The sequence below is a fragment of the Ursus maritimus genome, unplaced genomic scaffold (genome assembly GCF_017311325.1).
Source record: "Ursus maritimus isolate PB19 unplaced genomic scaffold, ASM1731132v1 scaffold_26, whole genome shotgun sequence".
NCBI classification, from domain to species: domain Eukaryota; kingdom Metazoa; phylum Chordata; class Mammalia; order Carnivora; family Ursidae; genus Ursus; species Ursus maritimus.
Genome location: NW_024425119.1, coordinates 12,439,047 through 12,461,741, shown reverse-complemented (window position 1 = coordinate 12,461,741; position 22,695 = coordinate 12,439,047). Strand labels below are relative to the sequence as shown.

Genomic DNA, 22,695 nt, shown 5'->3' with positions numbered 1-22,695 from the left:
CTCATGGGGGAGTCTGCTTCTCCCTCTCCCTCTGCCCCTCCCCCCACTGTCCCTGTGCTCGTGTTCTCTCTCTCTCTCTCTTTCTCTCTCGATCACTCTCTCTCGCTCACTGTCTCTCTCAAGTACATAAATAAAATCTTTAAAAATAATAATAATAATAATACTTCACATGGACTTTGGGGGTGTTTCTCTCTGCAGTGCCCATGAGTGAATCAACTATTTAATAATCATTTAGGGGTTCTCCTACTTTGTCTTCACATTGGGTGTAAAAATGCTCTCTTTTCATGGAAAATATAGTTTATCTTGATTTCCCTAACCACCAAAAAAGTACTTTTTGTAACATGTTTATATAATACAAAAATGTAGAAAGTTAGAAGGTTTTCCCTCTCCATCTGTTTCCACCTTCTAGAAGTAACACTGAGGTTCATAGTTTGCTACGTGTTCTTACCTAATGTTCATACAAATATGTGTTGTGATTTTCTTTTACAAAAATAGCATATTGTATATATTGCTGTGCAACTTTTTTTTCCACTTAAAAAATATAACAAACATTGTGCTAGTCATTTCCATATCCCCATAGGTCATTTTTTAGCCTTTCTCTCTGCCCTGCTCAGTGTCCCAGCAGGCTGACCCCTATGGATGGTTTCACTCAGGCTCCCTTGCCAGATGCTTCTGATTGGGTCCAGCCAGTGGGAGGGACCAGCAGGAGATCAGAGCATAGGAGGGAAGAAGTCAGAGTGTTCCTTCCCTGCTTTCACCCGCTGCAGCTCTGTCTTTTGCAGTAGAATTATCCCTGTTGGCTACAGTTACGCTTGTGGCCCTGCCTCTATGGTTCCAAATGTCCCTGGGCTCCTGTTATGTCCCCTCCCTTGTATCTTAAGCCCTAGGGATGGTAATAGCTTTGCACTATCGCTAATCTGCAGGTACTTTCCCATCTCTTCTTTGTTGGCCTAACACTGCTCAACCCCTGGAGGTAGACCCTTCCTAAAAATCTCTTCATTTGAGGGATGTTTGGGTGGCTTAGTTGGTTAAGGGTCTGCCTTCAGCTCAAGTCCTGATGGTCCTGGGTTCGAGCCCCGAATCAAGCTCACTGCTCAGCAGGGAGTCTGCCTCTGCCTCTCTCTCTCTCTGAAATAAATAAGCAATTACAATCTTTCTTAAAAAATCGCTTCATTTGGGGCGCCTGGGTGACACAGCGGTTAAGCGTCTGCCTTCGGCTCAGGGCGTGATCCCAGCGTTATGGGATCGAGCCCCACATCAGGCTCCTCCATTATGAGCCTGTTTCTTCCTCTCCCACTCCCCCTGCTTGTGTTCCCTCTCTAGCTGGCTGTCTCTATCTCTGTCGAATAAATAAATAAAATCTTTAAAAAAAATCGCTTCATTTGAACCATCTGGGGTGACTTCTTTTTCCTCCCAGGACCCTCTTGTATACAGATATTTTTGTCCAAGGTGATACAAGTAGCTGTCACTCAATTTATGGGCAGGTCATGATTGATTTACCCATTCCTTTATTGGTGGGCATTTATCATATTTTCAATTGAATTGTTTATTACAAATGATGGTACAGTGAATATTCTTAGGTGTGGTCCTGTGTATGTTTGTATATATTCCAGGTGAGTATTTCTGTAGGAGGGATTCCTAAATGTGGAATTGCTGGAACAAAAGGCATACATATTTTGAATTTGATAAATATTTTCTCTCCCTCCTGAGCAGAGAGTCAACATTTTCCTCTCCCTGGAACATACGTACAATGAGCAACAAACAAGCTATAGCGACGATAAATAAAAAAGACCCTAATAAAACACCCGTTTAGACCATTAATCCAAAAGAAATCATGGATATTTTTAAACCTAAAAATAAAGTAAGTCTTTATAAAGGAGTTTCTGAATCCTACAGCGATTCAGACAATGTAATCCCTCAATCAGCTTTATTTCAAGGAAAGAGAACAATTTCTGACTGTTTGAACTAATCTGACCAAAAAAAGTTCCAGTAGTCCCTAAGTGTATTAGATCAAGCACATGATTAAGAATAAAATCCAAAGAACATTCTGATGGTAAGTTGCAAAGGACATTCACATTCTACACAACTTCTCTTTGGGGCCCAGACCCCAAGATGTCTATCATGTTCTAGGTTAAAGCTACGAGCTTTGATATCTCAAAAGCAGAGATAGATTCAAGGAGGCAAGACAGATGTTCATTGAGCATTATATGTAATAAATTACAAATAATCTAAATTCCCATCATGTAGGGAAATGGTTAGTTAAACTGTGATACATCCATGCTTTGGAACCCTAGGCTGTAGTTTTTTTGTTTTTTTTTTTTAAGATTTTATTTATTTATTAGAGACAGCCAGTGAGAGAGGGAACACAAGCAGGGGGAGTGGGAGAGGAAGAAGCAGGCTCCCAGCAGAGGAGCCTGATGTGGGGCTCGATCCCATAACGCCGGGATCACGCCCTGAGCCGAAGGCAGACGCTTAACGACTGTGCCACCCAGGCGCCCCCCTAGGCTGTAGTTTTAAAATGCACCTTCTTGATTATGAGGAAATGGCACACCTTTCATATGTTTGGGGTTTTTCCCCCTTCTGGATCCTCTTATGTGAATTATCTGCTCATATCCTTTGCCCATGTTTCTATTGGTTGCCTTCTTTTCTTCTCCCCGTGTAGGTTTACAATATGGGTACTGATTCTCGATATGTATGTAGGAAATGTTTACTTCCATTCGGTTGCTTGCCTTTTAATTATGCTCATGGTGTTTTGTAGTCCTGACATCAGGTAACCCAATTATCACTCTAGCAATATGGCTTTTTACCTTTCTGTGTCTTCTAATAATAGACTCTTCTAGGCTTTTAGTGCCCCTTCCATTAATATGTATGAAAGGTAAGAAGTAGAAATTTAATATCTCCTTCCAAAAGGAAGGCAAATTATCCCAACATCTTTCCTAGAAGACCCAGCGAATGTCTTCTTGCCTTTCGTGGACTCTGGTCATGCCCATCTCTAGAACAGTCACTTGAACAAGGTGATAGGATAGGCTGATTGGCTTAAGTCCATCAAGGTAACAGCTAGAGCTGACGATGCCCTCAGTCCCTCTGAACGCCCTTCAGTGAGGCCTAATGAATGAGGAGTGATGTCCAAAATACACGTTGGGAAACTGTTCCAGGTAGAAAATGCAATAAGTGCTGGCAGCCAAAAACAGATGTCCACCACACAACCTTACAACTTACTAAGTCTCCATATTTCCATCAATTTATTTGCTTATTTCTACATCCATATCACATGGCTTAAATTACCAAAGTCTCTGACATGCTTGATAGCAGCTCATCGTACCAGGTAGCAAGAAAGCTATCAAAGACAATTAGAGTTGTGTCAGAGGGACACAGGAGGCAATGTTGGCCAAGATGAGACAATTTGGGCTTCACTAATAATTTGCAATAGATTGAAACTCATCAAATATATTTAAAACTGTGAGTATACAGGGGCGCCTGGGTGGGTGGCTCGTCATTAAGTGTCTACCTTCGGCTCAGGGCGTGACCCCGGGGTCCTGGGATTGAGCCCCACATCAGGCTCCTCCGCTGGGAGCCTGCTTCTTCCTCTCCCACTCCCCCTGCTTGTGTTCCCTCTCTCGCTGGCTGTCTCTCTCTGTCAAATAAATAAATAATATTTAACAACAACAACGACAAAAAACTGTGAGTATACAATTGTTTAAAAAGCCCCAAAACAGGGGCACATGGCTAGCTCAGTCAGTAGAGCACACAACTCTTAATCCCAGGGTCCTGAGTTCAAGCCCCACGTTGAGCATGGAGCCTACTTTAAACAAACAAAACAACCAAAGAAACCCTAAAAAACAAAAAACCCTTAACAACCGGTCACCTCTGAAGTATAGAAGAAAATCAATTCAATACCTTGAAAGCTGATAAATTAAGGGACGGAACAAACATCCTGCCTTCCCTGTATGTACTGGGTATATGGAAGTTCTAGAAAAGTCAGGAGATGGTTGCACAACTCTGTGAATATACTAAAAACCATTTAATCCCACCCTTCAAATATATGAACTGCATGGTATGTGAATTATATCTCAATAAAGTAGTTCAAAAAATGGAAAGAATGGTTATTTGTAGGGGAAGGCAGGGGGTTGAGATGGGGATGGGACACATACAAGAATTTCTGGGGTGGCTGACAAGGTTCTATTTCTTGACTCGGGTGGTGGTTACAGAGATGTTCTCTTTATAATGGTTTGTTTTGTGTCGTTGTCTAATCTGTTTTGTTTTTCAGTAAAAAGTTAAGTAAAACAAATCATTCATGTTTCAAGTGCGGATGAGAAGAGGGCATGTAGAGTGATTTCTCAGCATCCCTCTCTAAACCCTGGGCCTGCTCCCTTGACGGATATCAAAGCAGATTTGGCTTCAGTTGAAGGTTGTGGGGTGTTCTGGGAAGGAGTTAAGCATCTGCTGTGGTTCAGTGGGCCAACAACCCCCACAAGCTGGCCTGCGAATGTGTGCTCCTCAGAGGGGCTATGGATTGCCTCAGAACTGAGCTCCCAGGCTTCTCCTGGAGAAGCTTCCAACGGTGGTCTCGTTGCCTGAAAGCATGAGCCTAGGTTCCAGTCTCTGAAGGTTTTTTTGGAGATGGTGGTGTGGGCAACAATTATTGGAAGATTTCATAATTTTCTCCGTTGGGGGAAGTTTTTATTCAGCTAAAAAGCAACTGTAGAAAGGGTAAGTATTGGGGGCACCTGGCTGGCTCAGTCAGAAGAGTGCATGACTCTTGATCTCAAGGTTGTGAGTTCAAGCCCCACGTTGAGTGTAGAGATGACTAAAAATAATAATAATAATAATAATAATAATAAACTTTAAAAAAGGACAAAGTGTATTATTCCACTTATAGCAGGTATGCAGACGAGGCAAATTTGCAGAAGAAGAAAGTAGAATAGTGGCTACCAGGGTTTGGGAGGAGAGGGAAATAGGGCGCTTTTGCTTCACAGAGGCAGGGCTTCTGTTTGGGATGATGCAGAAGTTCTGGAAACGCATGGTGGTGATGGCTGCACAGCATTGCGAAGGTACTTCATGCCACTGAACTGCACGCTTAAAAATAATTCAAATGGTAAATTGTAGGTGTATTTCACAATTGAAAACAAAGACCGAAAAATGACACAGAAAGCAATTGTAGAGGCAGGAGGGCAGCTCACCCTGCAACTTCACAAACTCATTGGCGGAAAAGGGAAAATTGTTGAAGAGCTTAGCCATATGAAGAAATTCAGATGGTGTGGAGTTATCCTGACCACAGGCCAGCCTTTGTAAAGAGTCATGGGGAGCAGCAAGTCCAGAGGCTACTTACAAAGAGCCACACAGGCCCAGTTCTGGGTTCTGTGGTGAAGCAGATTTGATGGAAAAGAAGTGATAAAGAGAAACCTGGAAAATTGGTTGCTGGCATCACAAGGAGGATAAAAACACCAAAACGTAAATCAAACTCCCTGCAATCACTCGGACTTTTCCATCGGGCCCAGAGTCTTCTCCGATACAGTTCTTCTCCGATACAGTTCTTCATAGATCTTTTCATGCCTCTCCAGTCTCTCCTTTGCTCACAGACTTTGTTCTCCTGCCTCGTAGTAGGATTCTCTAGAGAAACAAAACCAATAGCATATACACAGACAGAAAGATTTATTTGAAAGAATTGGCTCACACAATTGTGGGGCAAGCAAGTCTGAACTTTGTGGAGCAGGCTGGCAGGCGAGAAATTCAGGGAAAAGTTGATGTTGCAATTTTGAGTGTGACATCGGCAGGCTGGAAAGTCAGGCAGGAGTAAGACAGTGCAATCTGGAGCCAGATTTGCCTCTGTGAAAAAGCTCAGTCTTTGCTTTTAAGGCCCTCAACTGATTGGACAAGGCCCACCCACATGATGGAGAGTAATCTGCTTCACTCAGAGTCTGTTGATATAAATGTAAATCACATCTAAACAAATGATATTCAGGGCGCCTGCGTGGCTCAATCAGTTAAGCATCTGCCTTCAGCTCAGGTCATGATCCGAGGGTCCTGGGATCAAGCCCCACATTGGGGTCCCTGCTCAGCGGAGAGCCTGCTTCTCCCTCTCCCTCTGCCTCTCTCCCTGTTTGTGCTCTCTCTCGAATAAATAAAATCTTTTTTTTTAAATAAAAAAATTTAAAAATGTAAAAAACAACCTTCGTAGCAATATCTAGACTGGTGTTTGACTAAACAACTGGGCACCACAGCCTAGCAAACTGACAAATAGAATTAAGTATCACATGCCTCATTCTCTAATTCACAGCCCTCTGTGGCCGGTGTGTCCAGGGGGACCTCTTCTTCCTCCTGCATCTCCAAAAGCACGTATGGACCACCCCAGAATCCTTTCCACCAATCCCTTCTCCCTAGCCTACCACATCCTTCAGAAGCAGTGAGAAATACCTGTTCACCAAAATGTTTGCCTCCTTTTATGCTCTTGTGTACTATTTCACTCCACCATCCCTGTATCCTGAAGTGGTGAGTTCTCTTCAGAGTTGATTCGGCTTTCAATCACACCTACTACTGAACTTTTTATTTTTATTTCTATTTATTTTTTTAAGAGAGAGAAAGAGGGGGGAGGGGCAGAGGGAGAGGGAGAGAGAATCTCAAGCAGGCTCCATGCCCAGCGTGAAGCCCAATGCAGGGCTCAGTCTCACGACCTTGAGATCCTGACCTGAGCCAAAATCAAGAGTCAGACACTTAACCGCCTATCCCACCTAGGTGCCCCTGACCTAGAGACTTTTAAAAAACATCTCTGTTCAAAATTAATTTTGAATTGTTGCTCATTTTTAGTTTAGGAAATTACTGTTACTGAAATGAATGCATTTTTACTCAAATGAAAGATTTACTGAATTCTGATTCTTATGATAGGGTTTTGGGTAAAGTTGACTTAAACATTTTTTTTAAAGCTGTTGGTTTACTGTTGTTTTCCCAGTTCCCAGTACAGTGCCTGGTATGTAATAGGAGCTTATTAAGTACTTGTTAAATGAATCTGTTAATATAGTAAATTAGTTAACAATTTTAATTTACATTATTCTTACATTCTAAGGTAAATTTTAAGTAGTCATGATGCATTATTCTTTCAAAACACATCTAAATTAGATTTGCTTGTTGAATGACTGATTGATTCTTCTGTGCTCCAATATGGGACTGGGTCTCTTTCTTCTCTTGTGTTGTCCTTGTCGTCAGGATTATAAAATGAATCACATAGCTTTCCATTTGATTCTGTGCTCTGAAAAGGCTTGGATAGGATGGGAATTATCTGTTCTTGACTGCTTGGGAGAATTCATTGTAAAACACAGACCATGTTTGGACCATGGACGTTTTCAGTGGTTATTCCTTTGACAACCATTTCAATTTCTTTTGTGGTTGTTGGTATATTCCGATGTTTTCCTTATGGTGGATCCAGTTTTTGACATTTAGGTTATCTACAATAATCGTCCATCTCATTAAATATTTTGGCACAAATTACATGTGGTATTCTCTAATAACTCTGAAAATCCCCTCTATATCTACCATATGTTATCTTTCTATCCCAAAGTTAAGTTTATCTTCTCTTTTTTTGATTAAACTTTCTAAAAGTTTATCTAATTGCTTGTTTTTCCCCCTGAAAAACCTACTTTCATTTTTTATTTTCATTAATTTTAGGGCTGCCAGAGTTAACAAATAAAAATGTAAGATGGAGGCTGCTGGCTGGCTCAGTCTGCAGAGCACGTGACTTGATGTCAGGGCTGTAAATTCAAGTCCCAGGTCGGGTGTAGAGATTACTTTTAAAAAAAATGTAAGATATATGTTCCCTAGTTTCCCATTTTATCTTTATTATTTCCTTTCTTTTACTTTCTTTGGGTTTGTTGCTTTTCTAGCTCCTTGGGTTAAAAGCCTAGGCACTTATTTTCTGTCTTTCTTGTTTTTCCAAAGAGTGCATTTAAAGCTACGGATTTCCAGGGCACCTGGCTGGCTGAGTTTGGTGGTAGAGCATGTGACTCTTGATCTTGGGGTCATGAGTTCGAGCCCCACACTGGTTGGAGAGATTACTTAAAATAAATAAATAAATTTAAAATAAATAAATTAAACTACAGATTTCCCTCTTTGGTCCCATTCCATGGGTCTTAATATATGGGGTTCTTTTTTGTTCCATTCTGAATAATTTGTTACTTCTATTTAGACTTTCCCTTCAATCCAATAGTTATCTAAATGTCTCTCTTTTTTTTTTAAGATTTTATTTATTTATTTGACAGAGATAGAGACAGCCAGCGAGAGAGGGAACACAGGCAGGGGGAGTGCGAGAGGAAGAAGCAGGCTAATAGCGGAGGAGCCTGATGTGGGGCTCAATCCCATAACGCTGGGATCAGGCCCTGAGCCGAAGCTTAACCGCTGTGCCACCCAGGTGCCCCTAAATGTCTCTTTTTAGTCTTAATTTTTAAGTATATAGATTTGAGGAGGGTTCTTTTTATTCTCAGTTTCTAATTTTATTACACCGTAATCACTGCATGCAGCCTGAAATTTCTTAAGCTTTTCTTTATGGTCAAGCATCTGCTTCCCAAACTTTTTGGTGTCGGTCGCTTAACCGACTGAGCCACCCAGGTGCTCCTGGACCTTATTAGAAAAAAATTAGAATTCTGGATCTTTCACCTGTCTTGATTACATAGAGACTTTAATAGCCCTGTTTTCCAGTTTTTTTTTTTAATTTTTTTATTTGACAGAGATAGAGACAGCCAGCGAGAGAGGGAACACAAGCAGGGGAAGTGGGAGAGGAAGAAGCAGGCTCATAGCAGAGGAGCCTGATGTGGGGCTCGATCCCATAACGCTGGGATTACACCCTGAGCCGAAGGCAGACGCTTAACCGCTGTGCCACCCAGGCGCCCCTGTTTTCCAGTTTTTTAAACTTGTTTTTCAACAAACTTCATTTAGCCCTTTTATTATTTCGACAATCAGATTCCATAATCTCTAGTTTATTCATACTTGTGTGTATTAAGCCTTCACATTTCTTTCCCAACACAAATCATAACTTATTATAAAGGCCTTATCCTCTTGCTCTACTAACTCCATTTTCTCAGATGGAAGTTTGACCATCTGTTGTGTTTCTTCTCTCTCTTTCATGGTGGCCTTCTTTCAAGTTTGGCATTCTCAATTTTTTGCTCATCTCTATAGAAGACATCCCATTTGACCTACATTCTATCGCTTTGCTTAGCCTGTTTGGGGAAGCATAGAAGGCACCACTGGTCATACCTTGGTAGCTAGTGTTCTGATGCGGGTGCTCCTCATTCTTCCCAGATATCGCCAGACCCTAAAGGTGGGGCCCTGCCTTATCCTTCTTACCGTCACCCTCTTCGCCATTTTTCTTCCCAAGGGAGATGGACACCCCCATGACTATCATCTGGCTGAAGGGCTGGTGAGGAGGGATGAAACCACAGAGACATTCCTGCTGTGGTACCCGAATCAGGCAATTGATTTGAACTTTGGACATTTTCCTGCTGCTAGCATCTATCACTTTGGGGCAATGAGCATTCAGGGTGTCTTTCCTATATTTTGCAGCAAAAAACCACTGTTCTGGTTTTAGCTATGGTAGATCTTCTTCACCTGGTTCTATGTCATGCAGGCATTTTTGTCGTAGTTGCTGGTCGCTGGAAAGTTTCCCCTCTCGTTTTCCATGCAGCTGTGATCTTCGTCATCTATCTTTCCGTTCCTTACGGAAATCTGGAGCCGGAAGAGAAGGTTGCATCATTTTTTTCAATCCATTATCTTCAAGTTCATCCTTTAACCATGCTTGAATTATACACAAGAGAGAAATCCTCCAAGAAGTGGTCGATAGGAACCAAAATATCACATTTTCTGATAAAAAAAAAAAAACACTGGAGAATATAGCTTAGCATGAAAGGCAAACGAGCTTCCTAATACTGAACCACAGAATTATACAGGTTTAACCAGCCAGGCCCAGCAGCCCCAAGTGTACCTGGGCTAGCCCTGCCCTGCAAGAGGCAGAGCTGTGCAGTCGTGGGGCTGACTGGCTCCCAGAGAGGAAGAAGAATGAAACCAAGCTGATCATGCTCAGTTTATTATTCTAGAATTTACCGATCAGATTACATCACCCTCTCCAAGGACACAGGAGATCTACTAAGTCAGGTTCCTTCATGTATGGAAGGTGTATTCATTTCCTGTTGCCACCATAACTTATAACAACCTGGTTACTTAAAACAACACAAATATATTCTCTAGAAGTTCTGGAGGTCAGAAGTCCAAAATCCATTTCACTGAGGTAAAGTCAAGGTGCTGGAAGGTTTTTTGTTGTTGTTGTTGTTGTTGTTGTTTGTTTTTTTGTCATTTGTGGCTGCCTGTGCTTCTTGGCTTGTGTCTCCTTCCTCCGTCTCCAAAGCTCACCATTCCCATCTCAGTTTTGTCATCACATCACCTTCCTCTCTGACTCTTACTCCTCCTGTGTCCCTCTTGTGACCCTTGTGTCCCTGTGTGACCCTTGTGATCACATCAGGCCAACCAGATAATCCAGGATAACTTCCCCACCTCAGGACCTTAACTGACTCATATCTGTGAAGTCCTTGATATAAGGTACCATATTCATGGGTTACATGGATTAGGACATGGACATGTTTGGGGAACCAATCAGCCTAAGACAGAAGGTAATATCAAAAGTGGTTAAGAATTATTTCCCATTAATATTCCCTTGATTTTTGTTCTCTTAAACCACTGGTGTAGACATTAAATCTCTGTCAACCAGCAGTTGATCTGACATCCTTGAGAGAGGATCCCAGCAGCCTATCAGAACAGTCCTGCCCCATCTTCACGAGGCTATCCTTCCCTCTTATATCAACCAACTTTGTCACCTCCCAAGAACAATACAGGAAAGAGATTTCACTCACAAAAGGTTCCAGAATAGGTCCCTATAATCCATTAATTAAATAGTTCAATGCCATTTTGTATCCAAGGCTGAAACATTCATTTTTCCATCCCCCCATTTTTATCATGCCTGTCCATGTTGTCGGCAGAGCGTATCAGAGGATCGGGATGGAGATTAAATGACAAAAACTACACTATTCCAATATTAATATGCACAACAAAACCTCAATAACAAAATACCAATAATGTTGAGGGGAAAATTTTTTAACATGAACCTCTTCCCTTGATCAAATGTCTAGGGAGAAATTAAGGTCCAAGGAATGAAATTCAAATCCTGAGACATGAAAGTTCAAAGAGAGTAAGGTTCAAAATAAAGTTATCTTGTTTTGTGGGGTAAAATTCAAAGAAATTCAGGTCCAAAATTCATCTCCCCCAACTTTTTATTCTGCTCTGTCTCAGCTGGAGGGGATTTCAATGTCTGGGTAGAGTGAGGGATCTTTAGCAACTACAGATTAAGCTGGATCTCACTGGAACGGGGGCAGCTCCTACAAGAACCCCAAGTTAGAAAACAATAGTTACACCAGCAAGTCTCTAATGTGCTTTTCCTAGAGTCTATAGACTTAGCAGAAGATGCAAAATGATCATAGCACCAGCTCTTCACATACCATAGTGAGAAAAGCTGATTTTTTAGCAGGTATATCAAGCAAAATACCCAGAACCAGGATTTTGGGTTACTAAAGACTGTTGCGGAGATAGCAGCCTCACCAAGAAGCCAGTTGATTGAGACCAAGAATCCAGAATCCATGCACGGGGGATTAAAATCCACTTAGGTGAAATCTACTAGCTACGGGTTCATTTCTGCACAATGGCGCCTTGCATTTACCATATCCAGGAAGCAAGGCATTTGAGGGGGTGATGCCTTCTTCCAAAGCCAGAAATGTGCAGTGGCAACCCCTTCAGTCATTAGACCCTATTTGCAGAGCTGTTCTTTCCCACCCAGCGAGTTAAAACCTTTCCATTTCCACGGCCCTTTTGACCTGTAGGTGCCTGTAGGGTAGTGTTGCAATGAAGGTGAATTACCTCCACTAACAGAGCTCCCCCGACAACCAGGAAGCATTTTTATTCCTGTGCTGCATCGCCTTTTTCTACCATCGTTTTCTGTGGAATTCCTTAGGCCTAAGAAAACCGTCATCTGGGGAGGATTTCTCCATCATATGTAAATAACCAGCGCCTAGCAACCTTGAGGACACGTAGAGGGAGGAATTCTTGAGCCACATAAATGCAAACTTAGTCCATCCACTTTTGCCCTTGAAGATAGTTCAAAGCAACATCAAAAAGGAATTAAAATTGGGGCTGTTTGTTCACATTACCCACCCAGACCTAGTACTAGCACATTGAAAACCCGTCTCTCACTAGAGCTCTGTGGTCCAAAGAGAACGCAGCTGCCCCCAACAGCTTAAAAACAGCAAATACTTTTCTACTCCTTTAATACCTAAAAGGGCAGTATATGAAAAGACTTTCTCTCTCCCTATAATTGAGCCCTTGCCTCGGCTTGAACTGCTTATTAAGGTCTCTTCAGCTTGCTGGCCCCTGCTAAGTCCTTCTCTATGGCCCCGGTGCCCTTGCCAAGGCCCTCTTACAGCTTCTGAGTGGCTTTTCCAAGGCCTTTTTTCCCAGGCCCCCACTGTTAAGAGCTAACTGCACCACCATAAAAACCCACCTGGCTCAAGAGAAGCTTATACACACTGCCAAGATCGAAATGTCCAGCACACACACTGAGGAACAAGACCCCAGGGCCAAGGCCAAGCTCCTGCCACTCCAGAAGCCTCCGTCACTCCACGGGTATTCACTGGCTTCTCCCTAATTGTGCACCTTATTTCTTACACATCCATTTTCTGGCCAAGATACGAAGCGTTGGAACACTGGAGCAGAACCCAGTAAATACCACCCGGCCTCCTTTTCTGAGTTCAAAACAAATGAGGAATTAAGATAAAGGAGCGGACGAAGAAGGCCAAAGTATTACTTAGTTCCTGCTAGAGCTGGGTTGAGTCAGAAGAGCTTCCCAACACCAAGCTGCAGAGTGAGAGCCTGCAGTTCTGGTCCAAAGAGGACCTGCCTCCCTGTGGGTGGGAGCGGCAGGCTGCCCCTAGAGCAGGCCTCGCGCTCGCTCCGTGCCAAGGAGGAGAGTGCATGTGAATGAACTGGGCACACCCACTTTATTTTCCCCAAATTTGCCAATTAAATCATGCCCTTTCTCAGTTCAGGGCTGAGTTAAGAAAGGGCAGAGAAAAGCCTAAAGCAGCGTGGCCTTCACCTGGAAGGGTGATTTTTCCTTGAATTTTTTTTTTCTAGTAAAAATACTATATATATTACTTGAGTAATTCAACAACTTGATTTTTTTTAACACCAAAATGGTAGAAGCTCCCCCAGGTAGGACTGTGGTGCCAAGGTTACAATCCGGAATTCTAATGTCTTTTTAAACATTTTATTTATTTATTTGAGAGAGAAAGAGAGTGAGTGAGAAAGAGAGATCACGAGCAGGGAGGAGGGGCAGAGCGAGAAGCAGGCTCCCCACTGAGCAGGGAGCCCGATGCGGGGCTCGATCCCAGGACCCTGGGATCATGACCTGAGCCGAAGCAGACGCTTAACCGACTGAGCCACCCAGGTGTCCCAGGAATACAGTTTAATACTCAATCTTACACTCAATAAATAGCCCATAAGTTACTGCCGGGATGAGAACTGATCCCAGTGGCAATGAGACTGATTCTGAAAGTAGACAAATAGATCACCTGCCTACAGTCGAGGGATGAAGAACCAGGAAACCTGGTTAATATTAATATGTTCCGCTCACACTTGACGATAGTACATTCTCCTCATGTATTGGTTTCTATTGCTGCTATTACACATTACCACACATTCAGTGTCTTGAAACGACACAAACTTAGTACCTTACGGTACTACGGGCTAGAAGTCTGACGGGGTTCTCGCAAGGCTGCAGAGTGTTGGCGGGTCTGCATTCCTTTCTGGAGCCTCTAGGGGAGAAGTCTCTTCCTTGCGTCTGCCAGCTTCTAGAGGCTGCGTCTTCCTAGGCTCTCGGTCCCTTCCTCCTTCTTCAAGGCCAGCAAGGGCAGGCTGAGTCCCCTCTTCCTGTCACTCTGATGTCTTCTGCCCTCATCTTCCACTTTGCAGGACCCTTGTGACATTGGGTTCATTTAGATAATCCAAAATAATCTCCCTATTTGAAGGTCAGCAAATTAGCAAACGTAATTCCATCAGCAAGCTTCAGTCCCCTTTAGCCATGTAACATACATTCACAGATTCTGGGAATTAGGGTGTGTATATCTTTGCGGTTCCATTACTTGGCCCGCCACGTGGTAATGAATGCTATGGAGCCCCCACGTTGGGCTCTGTGCTCAGCACAGAGTCTGCTTGTCCTCTCCCTCTGTCCCCTCCCCTGCTTGCTTGCTCTCTCTCTAAAATAAATAAATAAAATATTTTTTAAAAAATAAAGGATATATATATAATTCATATATAGAATAATAAAAAGAATTTTTTGCCCATTTTTAATTGAATGATTTTCTCATTGATAAGTTTTGAATTCTTATATATTCTGTATACAAGTCCTTTGTCAGATGCGTGATTCAAAACTATTTCTCCTAGTCTATGGTTTGTCTGTTCATTCTCTTAATGGTGACTTTCACACAGCAAAAGTTGTTAATTTTGATAAGACCAATTTACAATTTTTTTCTTTCACGGATCATGCTTTCAGTGTCATATCTAAGAAATCTTTCCCTCATCCAAGTTCACAAAAATTCTCTTCCATGTTTTCTTCTAGAAACTTTATAGTTTTACATTTTTCATTTAGGTCTATGATCCTTTGTGAGGTTTTTGCATATCCATTTTTGCATAAGGTGAAAGGTATAGGTCGAGATTCTTTTTCTTTTTTCTTTCTGCTTTTTTTTCTTTTTTATGGCATATGGTTGTTATTTGTTTCAATACCATTTACTGAAAAGTTTATCATTCCTACACTGAATTGGTTTTGTGCTTTTATCAAATATTGGTCAACAAATAAACGGATGTGTCTATTTCTGGACTCTGTATTCTGTTCCATTGCTCTTTGTGTCTATCCTTTCAATAAACACCGCCACTCTCTTGATTACTGTAGCTTTGGTGAATAGATAAATCTATGTTTTGTTTTGTTTTGTTTTTTTTTTAGTAACCTCTACACTCAATGTGGGGTGTGAACTCACAACCCCAAGATCAAGAGTCACATGCTCTACTGACTGAGCCAGCCAGCCACGCCTCGGTACCTCTATTTTTTTAATCCAAAAAGTTCCATCACTCAAGATGTGTCATTCTGAGCAAGTTATATAACCTCTCTTAACGTCAATTTTCTCAGCTGTAAAAAGAGGATACTAGGGGCGCCTGGGTGGCTCAGTCGTTAAGCGTCTGCCTTCAGCTCAGGGCGTGATCCCAGGGTCCTAGGATCGAGCCCCACATCGGGCTCCTCTGCTGGGAGCCTGCTTCTTCCTCTCCCACTCCCCCTGCTTGTGTTCCCTCTCTCGCTGCCTGTCTCTATCTCTCTCTGTCAAATAAATTAATAAAATCTTAAAAAAAAAAAAAAGAGGATGTTAGTAGTACCTGTGTGAAAGCGCAATTATAAGGGTAATGAGCCAAGGCGTGGTAGCGGATGTCGTCTATTTTGTTCCCAGTACGCCTCCTTTCTTCCCAGATCAGCATCTCCTTTTCTGGGGGAAAAAAGCTCTTCTTCCTCACTTCAATCACATGGTCCTATTGTAGTTGCCAGTCATACTACCATGTCCCCACCCTGGCCTCAGGGAATGGTCAAGGGATGGGCACAGGAGCCAAACATAGCTAGCTAGTTAATTTCTCCCCTCTGTACTATGGAAGATTGAATTACTGGCCCTAACTTTCGCTGCTCCCTCTACCCACACACTCTACCATGTAATTTACAGGCTTTGCCACTCAGGAATAAGGCTATTTCCTTGAATTTTACCTTGGGAGTTGGCCACGTGACTTGCTTTGGCAAATAGAACGAAGCAGAAGAGACAAGAGTACCCGTTTTGTCTAGAATTTAAGAGGCCATCGGATCCTTCTTGTCCCTGCCAATAGGTAAGAAGAAGAAAAGGTTTTCACTTGAATGAAGATGGAGTTTTGATTCAACATCGAACTGGACAGTTTTAGTTACTGAATTGACACTGTGAAAGAGGATTTTTATTATACAGGAGTGAGTTAGTAAGCTAAAGGGGAAGCCCACGACGGAGACTCAACCAGAGACAAGTGAAGGCTCCGCCCACGAAACAGGCCAGGGAGGTGGCGAGTCACCACATGACATGGCATTTTGATTCTACCCTCCTCCACGTCATGCTTGTTCAAATATTTTTAAATCATTACATCTTCTTGTATCTCATTCCCTACTCTCTCTATTTTATCTAACCTTAATCCTTTTCAACAGCTTTCTCTTGACTTATTGACACACTTTTTCTTTCTTTTCTTTTTAAATGTTTCTTTTGATCCAAGTACAACATTTTCCTACTGGCAAATCTCAGTAGTAAAGAATATAGAACTGAAAACAGCATTCCTTTGCCCTTTCCGTGCAGTATTATTCCAGGTCCTCCAGGAGGCGGCCACCAAGATGGAATTAGACGCGCAAGAAATTTACGAGGGGAAACATCTGTGGAGGAAGTGAGGAGGAGCCAAGAGAAGTTGGGGAAGCTGTCAAACCATGATGTGTCTCTGACCTTGAGTGAAGGAGAGCGGGAAGGAAGGAAGGCTGAGTGAAAGTGTCTTGGATCCCAGTGGGGTTCTCAAGAAAGTTCAGCAAGGCCACCGGGAGTCTGCAACCCAGTCACCTGAAACCCACGCCTGACTCTGTGCTGAGGCCAGGCTTCCCCAGGCTGCATCCAGCCAATAACTGAACACAATGGCGATACTGAAGTAAGACCACACCTGGGAGCCGTGAGACTCCTCTGGCTGTTATGTCCAGATGACTCAACCCATCATGGCTTTGCCTATCTTAGACCTGTCACTTCTCACACGTCCCTTCCATGCATTCTTTCTTTTTTTTTTTTTTATTTTATTCATTTATTCGACAGAGATAGAGACAGCCAGCGAGAGAGGGAACACAAGCAGGGGGAGTGGGTAGGAAGAAGCAGGCTCATAGCGGAGGAGCCTGACGTGGGGCTCAATCCCATAACGCCGGGATCACGCCCTGAGCCGAAGGCAGACGCTTAACCGCTGTGCCACCCAGGCGCCCCCCATGCATTCTTTCAAACCCAGAGTAAGATGGTCCAGGAGCTGCTTTCACTTAGGGGGAAGGCTCTGTTTTAGGCAGTTGGTAGGAAATAGACCGAAGCACAGGAGAAAAGAGACAGAGGAAACCACCTAAGCTTGATCCTAGTCTAGGTAAAAGGAACTGGTGTGGCTCTTGAAATCCAGCATTATTGGGGCGCCTGGGTGGCTCAGTCAGTTAAGTGGCGCCTTTGGCTGGGGTCATGATTCCGCCCAGGCTTCCTGCTCAGTGGGGAGTCTGCTTCTCCCCTCACACTGTCTCCCGGCTTGTGCTCTCACTCTCTCTCTGTCAGATAAATAAATAAAATCTTAAAAAAAAAAATCCAGCATTATTTACCAGAAGAGGTAATTCATATGATTCAAGGTAATTTTATCATGGCGCCTGCTCTCTGAGTACTTCCCTTTTAGTGGCAATAGGCAATTGGTAGTCAACTCAGGGTTCAGAGTTTCTCTCATGTCTATCTCCACACAGAGAACTGATTAAGAAGAGTTCCACTGATCCTTCCGAACTCCACACCATGAAGTAGAGGGAAAATAATTTTGGCCTACAAAAAGCAGATTGTAGCAGATGATTACCGTAGCCACGGGGCAACCTCAGGAGCAGATCCACAGAATGGCTGATTCTGTCAACCATGCATCCATGCATTACTAACACCAGACTCCAACATCCTAATTCCCCAAGCTTAGCAATACCAGACCAGACATCATATGTCCCCATCATGTTCCTCCACGCCTCAGTGCCTTTGTAGATTCTGTTCAGCCAAATGAATGGCTCTTGTTCTACTCTCGTTTGTTGGGTTTGGGCCCAGCAAATTCCTATGTATTCTTCAATAGTTAACATAACATCTGCTCCACAAAGCCTCTCCCACGTGTACACTCACAGAAGTTTGTTCAAACCTATCTCATTGTTAATACATAATTCACTGTATTGTGATCTCACATACACACACAGACGCACCTCTGAGCTTCTTAAGGGCTTGAAAGCAGGGATGATTTTTTTAATACATATAGCTTAGCATACAGTAGGTGCTCAATACATTTTTATGGAAAAAAAGGAGAGAAGGAAAAAAGAGAACTGATACAGAAGAAAGAAAAGAAAACTGATACAGAACTCCTTCCCAGGTAGATATTTTCCTGAACTTCATGCAAATGAGCATCCTCAAAGCTACATAAGGTAATTCTCCCTCACACCAGGTGTGAGAGCCATGGTTCATACGGTTATTTCAGCTATCTCGATGATTCAGTCAGATGACCAGAGAAGAAATTCTGCCAAGCACTAATGCAGTTACATCATACCAACATGGCCTGGCTCTCATTTGATTAATTAAGAAATCCTGTGCTTAGTAATGAGGCACTGGCCCTAGGAAGCAGGTCTAAGCCACCAGCCCTAAAGAAAACATGTGACATCAGATTATCTCGTGTTACCACACGCCTTTGGCTTTGAATTGTCCTCGGTGTTCCTGAAGTAAAGAATAATGCGTAGTCAATGCTCGCTTCACACAGAACAGAACAACTACGGAAACCAGACCCATTCTCTGGCTGCTAAAACTGAAAGGAAGGAGGCATTTATGTGACTCTACGATGACAATTGGACAGAATGGGGAGTGATGGGAATGGATGCTGAGGAATATCAGTGAACAGGCAGGGAGAGGATGTGTTTTGAAAAGCTGCCACATGTGTGGACAAATCAGCTTCTCCAAGTAGGCCTAACGTTGACTTGCACTACTATTAATCACAGCTGACATTTTGTGGCACTCGCGTTCGCCACCATTTTCACACGTGATAATAATGTATTTATAAAGCTCTTTCAGACACATTATTTCAGTGGCTCATGACAACCACGTTATAGGGAGGTTATCAGTGTCCCTTATACGCTAGACATCCTACACGAAGATAATGACCCCACCTACAAGTCAGCCGTGGCCCGGGTCACAGAGACGTTGCCATGGCCCACTGAGGAAAACTACCTTAGATTTCAAGGAATCAGCTCTGCCTCCATCCACCCCACTCCTACCCCCAGCTGTGGGTCTATTCCCATCCAAAAAGCAACTGGCCTTTCCAGGCTCTGCCCAGTTGAAAAGATCTGAGGCTTCACTGTTCTTTACAAAACTACTTTCAAAACAGGACCGAAAACCCAGATAAATGAGAAAACATCCCAAGGATCTCTTTAGCCACACAAACAAAATGACCTTTTTAGTGAGCCCCCCTCACTAAATAAATCAATTAGCAAACATCCCTTCACTCTTACCTTGCTACTCTTCCCCCAAAACAAGCTGGGTTCCCCCTCCCGGGCCAATGAAGTAGGAGATAGGAAACCTAACACGAACAAGTTTAGCAAAAGGAGGATATGATTTTTTTACCTAACTTGCAAAGCAGCCTTGGGGAAACACCAGAATCTATATGGAGTTAAAAGCAAAAGGAGGTTCTGAGACAAGGTCGTATTTTTTATTTTATTTTTTTTTTTTTTTGGATATGGAAAAGTGCTATCTTCTTGGAGTTTAATTAAAAGTAAATAAAGAAGCTGTACCATGAAGCCTTTACTCAAAGAACAGGGATAATATTCAGGATCCCCATGGTGCCTCTCTGTTTAACTCCTCAAGACAAGGTCGTATTTTTTAAAAACTCCTTCCATAGGCTCTCCAAGCTTATGGTAACATAAAATGGCCTTATCCCTTAAGAAGGGGTTTCCTGACCTTAAAAAGTCCTGTGCTGGTTGTAGCCTGCCGCAGAAAGTGTCTACTAATCAAAACTCAGTAGCATCCTCTGTTTGTCTTCTTCCTAAAGCAACTTTGGAAAGCCATACTGTTCTTTCCATCTTGCCCCAGGAGAGACAGACAGAAGGTGCAAGAAGTACTGAGATTTTCCTGCAGTCATTCCAAGGTTTAGTAGGCACTTTGTTTTTGTTCTTAATGAAACAATTATTAAAGATTAGGGGGTATCGTTTTTCCATAAATGGCAAGATATTGTTGGCCAGAAATATTTAATCACTAGACAGTCTTCCAATCTGGCAGAAAGTAAAAGAGAATGATTTGGGATAGAGTGTCACACTGAGCCAGTTGGCCCTGTTCTCATCGAGATTATTTACAAGAATAACAGGACGGCCTCTAAACCCATGCGAAGAGTCAGCGAGACCTAAGTTTGGGCCCTTGTTTGGCTGCTTAATGTGACTGAGAGCAATCATTCCAAGGCTCAGCTTCCTCATCAATACAGCTATTGCTCAGAATTTTCACATCAAGATTAAAAGAAATAATGTAAATATGTGGCTCAGCACACACTGAGCATCCCGGAAATGTTGGTTCATGTTATTATCTATTTAACTGTAGGGAGAGAACATCTGCTTATCAGAGTACTGGGGAGTCAACCCAGGCACTTCAGGGAGGTGTAAATCAAAACCTAATATTTGGAATCATTTTTTTTCTGTTTCTTCCCACTGTAAATGAGGGACAATCATATATGCTATTAAAATTGAGCTGGTAGAAAGGTACAGAAGTTTGCAACAGGGAGTCCAGGTACAACTCATATTCAGTTGCTTGCATTCTTTTTTTTTTTTTTTTAAGTAGGTTCCACACCCAGCATGGAAACCAGTGTGGGGCTAGAACTCACAGCCCTGAGATCAAGAACTGAGCTGAGATCAAGAGTGGGATGCTTAACTGACTGAGCCACCCAGGTGCCCCCAGTTGCTTGCACTCAAATGTATTTTTTCCAAATGAGGGAAAGAGTGGGGAGACATAACTAATGAGCAAGAATTTTCAGGTCATAATGGGCACATCTGCCTTTCTATGTGCAGGGGGAGAAAGGCTCAAGGCCAATGCCTTAAGGGACCTTGAAATTTGTAGTAGGCTTCCAATTACCTGTTTGAGCCAGGCTTGGCAGGACCTTTGGAATTGTCAACTGATTTGTAAGGAAACAGAGAGACTGAGCTATTAAGTTAGCATGTCCGGTTCACAGGAAAACTATGCTAGATCATAGCTACACTAGGGTATGTTTCTAGCCCCTTTAAACGGGAATGAAATGTCTTCTAATCTAAGAGGTGTGAAATTACCCGCCCAACCTCAAGACGAAAAGTTCACTAGGAAGATGTAAAGCTTAGAGTAAATTAATAAAGTAGATTTCCCCCTTTTAGAAATTTTTTAGCATATGAAATGTATCTTTACCCCGCAAGTGACTCCAAGATACAGTTTTTAAATATTATTTACAGTTGCTCTCCAGTAGAGGATACATTTCAAATGTATCTTGATTAGACAGTCCCGTGTAACAAAAGTTCCTTTCCTTGAAAATGTCTGCAGGAATTCAGCAAACAGAGTAACTTCCCTTGACTGTAACTCAGATACTCTTTTCCTGTGCCAGCTTTTGCCTGCTCCTTTTTAAGACACAAAGAATACCCATCTTCTCAATCTCCCTAGCTTTCAGGCCACCTGACAATAGCACAATACAAATCACTCAGTAACTACATATTTAAGTGACCACTGAATAATAGAAGTTTAGTAGAGGTGTCCTGGGGGAAAAGAAACAAAATCAATGAGCCCTTGGGAGATGTGTATTCTCTTCATTTAAACCCTTGCCCCACTATCCGTTCCCACCTGCTAAGCCCACTTTATCTCTCTATGGCCCGGAACACCCCCCTCCCGGAATCTATCTCTTGCATAGCCCCCCATCAGAATCAGTCCTTTGCTCAAAAATCCTCAAGGACTTCTCTATATCAGTTAAGATTTGCATTTGGCAGCTAGTAACAGAGACCAGAAATAATAGCGGCTTAAAGAAGATAAAAGTGTATTTTTCTTTTCTTTAAAGGAATTTTGGAGATAAGCGGTGCAGAGCCGGTGTGGCATCGCCTATGGCTCCTGCATCTGTGTGCTCTACAAAGCACCTTCTATCCGCAGAAACAAAGGACACCTCCTCAGGTTGCATCCGTCTTCCCCACCTTCCAGGCAGCCAGAAGGGGACAGACAGGCAGATGTCAAGCTTTTTTTCAAATGCCTTCGGGGGCCTAACGCCGTGCACCGTACTTTATGGGCACTCCTTCAAGAACCACCAGATCCATGAATGAGTAAGTTCTGCCGTTGGACGATTCATCATCCACAAAACTAGCAGGTGTTAACAGGGTACCCAGGGCGCCATATTAGAAACTATACGGTCTAATCTGAAACTCTGAGAAGGACACCTTGTTTAAAATAGCTGTATAATTGGCTTTCCACAGTACCTGGCATTCCCGGAGTTAGAGATTCATTGTGTTGGGTTAAGGGACTGTGTTTCCAGTCCAAGGCGCTGTACGATGCCAAGGAATCAGAGAGAGTTAAAATAAGGACAAGGCAACTTCCGACCTGCACAAACTTCAAGCATACGTGAAAAATACTCAAGAGTACCTAGCAGCCCGGGAACGCCAAAATCAATAGGCGTTTCAGAGAAGGGTAGAAGGTCTGGGAACATTGTTTGGTAAACCTGCGAGCCAAGTGATTCGTTACTGCGCTAACGAGGTGCAAACGGAAGAGGTAAGTGTGTAGGGCAGGAAGGGAAAGCGGG

General features: G+C 42.8%; 1 long non-coding RNA gene across 1 annotated transcript in view; it reads right to left on the bottom strand.

Annotated features, from left to right (window-relative positions):
• Positions 1 to 4,841: 4,841 nt before the first annotated feature.
• Positions 4,842 to 22,695, bottom strand: part of LOC103677761 — a 28,200-nt gene continuing 10,346 nt past the window's right edge. The window contains exons 2-3 of the long non-coding RNA XR_572516.2: positions 15,881 to 15,986; positions 4,842 to 5,610 (exon numbers count right to left, since the gene is read on the bottom strand). This is a non-coding gene — a long non-coding RNA (uncharacterized LOC103677761). The remainder of the gene's footprint in view (positions 5,611 to 15,880; positions 15,987 to 22,695) is intronic.